Raw genomic sequence first — 5677 nt, forward strand, 5'->3', positions numbered from 1 at the left:
CTAGCACCAACAATATAGCTAAATATGAGGCCTTCATAGCAGGATTAAAGATAGCTGCAGAATGGAACATTGCTGATCTACAAATCTTTGGCGATTCTCAGCTCATCATCAAGCAAGCCCTGAATGAATATCAAACCAAAGATGAAAAGCTATTACCCTACAAAGAGCTAGTTGATCAACTAACCCAACATTTTACAAAGCTTCAGTTTACACAAGTGCCTCGAATATAGAACAAAGTAGCAGATGCTATGGCTACTATAGGCTCACTCTTGGAAATTCCCCAAACAGCTACACAGTATGAGTTTTTAGTGGAGCAGCTCCTCACACCCACCTATGCGAATGAGGATTCAAATAACAACAACAGAAGACTCCAATAGCAACTCACAGTACCAACAATACACTCTCATGCATCCCCTGTCTTTGTAACCCTAAAAATGCTTATAACATGCGCTTCACTTTAGGGCTACTCCCAAAGATAAACTATATTAGGGTTTTACCATTCTTTGAGAAAATAAGAACCCTAAAAAAAAATTTGGGGCGATGCCCTGAACCCCACTATTGGGGTAGAGTGTACAGTACTCCAATTTATCAGTTGCCACATGTCTTCACCTGTCATTTAATCTTCCTAACATAGCTCTTACATGTCATAGGAATCCATCCTAGCCATTTTAGCCATGATCTCCTTACACACAATTCAAGATGTCAACACATCAATATTATTTGCAAGAAATAAAATTTACAAAACAAATAATAAGAATAGGAATTATACAAGGTTGAGACACCTTATTCCTAATAGTTTCAAGGGTAAAACATATACATCAAGTGATGTTTTGGAATTGGTTCATACTAACCTATGTGGACCTATTGATGTTCAATTTTTTGTGGAGATAAGTATTTCATTTTATGTTGATGACTATGATGTTTCTTAGAGATAACTCTAATGCTTATCAGTTATTTAAGTAGTATTTAGCTAGAGTTGAAAAATAGACATGGAAGAGTCTAAAGTGTTTGAAATCTAATAGAGGTGGTGAATTCATTTCCAATGATTTCAATACATTATGAAATGAAAGAGGAATCAAAAGAGAGATTTCAACTAGGTAAAAGGAAAAATAGATCAATTATGGACTGTGCAAGAACATTAATGATGGAGAAGATTGTATCAAAGAAATATTGGAAAGAAGTTATCAGTACTGCTATCTACACGCTGAATAGAGTACAAGTCAAGAAAGGTGTAAATGCTACACCTTTTGAACTCTAGTATGGATATGATCCTAATGTGAAATATTTCAAAATATTTGGAAGTAAATGCTATATACTCAAAGATAATAAGACTAGAAAATTTGATGCAAAAAGTGATGAACGTATATTCCTAGGATATTCCACCAAGAGTAAATCTTGTAAGTGTTTAAAATCTAACACTAAAAAAGTTGTGGGAAGTGCAAATGTGAAAGTTGATGAGTTTGTAGAAAAAAGTGACCTTACATAGAATAAAGTACCTAAAGATTATAATAAATTCATCTATTTGGATGATGGTGCGCCCATCACTACAAGTGGATAAGAAAACCAAGCTTAAATTACTTATTAGATAGGAAATAATGAAGTTCAAAAACAAGTTTCCAAGTTGCAGATAGTGGGTTTCAAGCAATAGACTGAAGATGTCAAGTCACAGATAGGAAATGTCTACATCTGATAGACAATGTTGAGCATGCAAAATCAACCTGAACAAGCAAGAGTGAATGAGCTTGAAATTATTTTTCAAGATGAACCTGTTGAAGAATAGAGAAGGAAACCACCTATCCTAGCCAAGTCTGTAAGAAAACATCAAAAACCTAAATGAATCATTAGAAATGTTGAATCAAATATCATGACAAGAAAAAGAATAAAATATGATACATTTTTACTTTGTAATTTTGAGCCCAAATAAGTGAAAAATGCTCTAGAAAATGAAAACTAGATTTAGGAAATAAACAAGGAAATTGTATAGATTGAGAAGAATAATACTTGCACCCTATTTCCATGACCTAAAGACAAAAAATATTGGAACAAAGTGTCTTTTTAGGAACAAACTCAAAGAAAATGGTGAAGTTAAAAGAAATAAGGGAAGACTATAGGAAAATGATATGCTCAAGAAGAAGGATTTGACTATGGAGAAACTTTTTCTCCTATGGAAAGACTTGAAGGAGTCAGAACTCTACTTGCATATTCAACCCACAAGAATTTCAAGGTATCTCAAATGGATGTCAAATTTGCATTTCTAAATGCTATACTTGAGGAAGAAGTGTATATTGAACAAGCTAAAGGATTTGTTAATCTAGACAAGAAGAATATGGTATATAAACTAACCAAAGATCTTCATGGATTGAAACAAGCCCCAAGAGCATGGTATGAAAGACTACATAATTATTTGGTGAAGATTGGTTTTGAAAGGAAAAATGATAACAATAATCTACATTTGAAGAATAGTAAGAACAATGAAGTAATGTTGTCTAAAATCTATGTTGATGACATTATATTTGGAGGAAGAGAAGCATTATGAAAATTATTTTTTGATGAAATGACGAAGGAATTTGAAATGTCTATGTTTGGTGAAATCAAATTCTTTGTGGGATTATTATAAATTTTATGGATAATTTATTGGAGTAGACTTACATTTCCTATAATTTGTAATAAGAGTATCTTGGAAAATCTTCAGTCTATGTTGTTATGGCTATAATTTAGATATGATTAATTTGTCTTTATATATATGATAAATATCTCCTTTGGATTTACTAATTTTGTTTTACCTATGTGTAGGTCTGAATACTTGATATACAATTTCCAATTGTTATTGATTGATATCCAACTTAGATTCTGCAAGAATATATAAGTACATATTGAGGCATGTGTACATAGGGTTGTGAACCTACGTATCCATACCCCAATACATACACTATGGAGGCATAGATTCAATCAAGATAATCATAGACTTAATAACATTAGAGACAACTCACTAATTGGTATTCTTCACTGATTGATATCTATATTATGCTTATACTCCATCAATATAACTGTCTAATTAATTTATATTAAGTCTAACGGTTAACAAGGAAATGTTATAATATTTATATTTTATACTATATATATGTATATATATGAGATACTAATTAGTTTTATATATATATATATATATATATATTGATGGGGACACAACCCAAGAACAGAATGGACACAATAGAAAAAGGAAATTATATTAACTAAGAAAATAAGCTAGTACAAATAGTACAGAGAAAATAAACTTCAGAACATGCCCTAAGGGCTTACAATAGCATAAATATGGAGAATATTTCTCCTTTTAGCACCTCCTCTCAAACTCCACTCTGAACTGCATTTTACAAAGCCAGAAATCTCCTTAAATAGACCCCAGAGGGTTAAGGACTAGGAGTGCATTCTAGAAAGTGCTAGTAGGCATCCACTGATGAAATAGAAGGTTCTGGAAGCTAAGTTAGAAGTCGGTGCAAATCTAGAAGAATCCAGAAACGGTAACCGAACTTTCGGGAGGCATAACTTTTGAACCGTAGCTTTGATTGACGAACCGTTTACATTTTTGGAAATCTCTCGAAGTGCTCTATAGCCCTATGGACAAGCTTCACTTGTCCCCCATTTTTTGACCCTTTTTGAGGTCATTTAATGCCCCAAACCTGACTTTGAAGCATTCTTAGGAGGTCTCCAAAACTCAAAAAACTGCAATAAATTTCAAACCGTGGGGCCTATTGACCTGATTCTTTTTCTGGAATGCTCTAAATCATGATTACATTCATCTGGCCAATTCACACCTTCTAGTTTATCAAAATGATGGCCCAAATACATGCTCCTATTTTTTTGGGATTTTCAAATGCACTGATAGTTGAACTATGAGAGTTGGAACCTTTATTTGAGCCAAATGGGTATCCAAAAATGTAAAGACACGAAACAGAAACTAAGTCTAAGTACATTTTTTTGGGTGACACAGGATTGCCCTTATACCTTTGGATGCTCCTGCATCATATATATATATATATATATATATATATATATATATATATATATGTATGTATGTATGTATGTATGTATGTATGTATGTATGTATGTATGTATGTATGTATAAACACACACACAAACACATATGTATATGTATGAATAACTAGATTTAAAAGTAACTCAAATATATTGCCTCAATTCTTTGAAGATAATATACTTAATACTCCCTCTTTATCAAGAAGGGAATCACTAGTACATTTGCACTTATTTTTCTATCAAAATTTTTGACCAAAGCTATGATTCCATTTTTTCTTCCATTCTTCCATTGGTTGAAAATAAAAATTCTATGCCCAATTTGGTAGAAATTTTGACCAACCTATGTTTTCCTAAGTTGAATTTCGACCAACTCAATGTTATAACAAAAAAAGAAAAAGTTTTGTTCATTCGCGGGTAAAAAATGAGCACGAGTAGCAAAAAAAATTGGGACTTCATTCTTGCATTGGGTAATACTAGGGCACATTTTCTTGTGTATTGGGGCTTTTCCCATTTTGGCTTTGTGTAGATTAGATGACATACACTAAGTCCTGGGCTTGGAGCTCAGCCAAATTTCCATTATTTTAGGTTCTTTGACTTCTCTTCCTATGTTATTTTCTTATATGCCCTTGATTTGAGTGTTGAGATTGAAGAAAATAAAAATGATGTTGAAAGCTTTGTGGGTGGTTTCATTGTTTTTGAGCTTAAATGAGGAGGAGTAGAATCTAGCCCTAATCAACAAGATTCAAAGGACAACAAGAAAGGACATTGCCTATGGGGGTAAGAAATGAAAGAAAGAGGATTTTTTAGGAAGGACTTGAGCCACATCAAGTGTTTAAAGTGCTCCCCGAAAGTTTGGGCACTTTGCCAGTCGACTTCTTGGTGTCATGTTCATGGGATCATGTGGAGCCCCCAACTGGCTATGAAGCCTGGAAACCATTAGGCCAAAAGGATTCCTAAATGTTTCAAAGGTATTATATAGGATTTTCATCTTGTAGAAATTTTCTATGTGTTGCTATCTCATTGGGATGTCTATAAGTTGCTCTTTGATTTATTTCTATTCAGGTGTTTGGATTGATTTCAAAAGGCTTATCATTGTTTTTCAACTTAGATTTATATAGTTCAACATTCAAAAGAATTTTTCTAGAATCAATAGTTAATAACTTAAATCAGATCGACATCTCAAGGTTTTAAGATACAATTTATTGAGTTGAGTGGCTCTTTCTATTCAGATATTATGATATGCTTCAGAACAAGTGCTATTATTTTCTTTGCCAAATGTAAATTAAGTTCATCACTACTAAGTTATGGCTTTGCTCAATTTATATAAAATTAATATAAGACCATGAAGTTGCTACATTTTTTACCTAACATAAGATCTATCTATGAAAACTTTAGCAACTGGGTTTGAAATAAAGATTCTCACTCTTGAAACAAAAAATCATTACATTAAAGTCCATTTTATTATTATTATTATTTTGTTGAGAAACAAGGTTCGTATGCTGCCTGTCTTTTACACATCATGTAAATGTACTATTATTCTCTATCTTAGGTATTTCTTATCTATTCATTATTTATTTGTTTGTTTCAATGTCAATAATTTTTGAAACATTGATTTTGGTTATTGGAGAAACATAGGAAAAGAAGA

Source organism: Cupressus sempervirens, chromosome 7, assembly GCF_028749045.1.
Source record: "Cupressus sempervirens isolate cs-2001-9-10 chromosome 7, ASM2874904v1, whole genome shotgun sequence".
NCBI classification, from domain to species: Eukaryota; Viridiplantae; Streptophyta; class Pinopsida; order Cupressales; family Cupressaceae; genus Cupressus; species Cupressus sempervirens.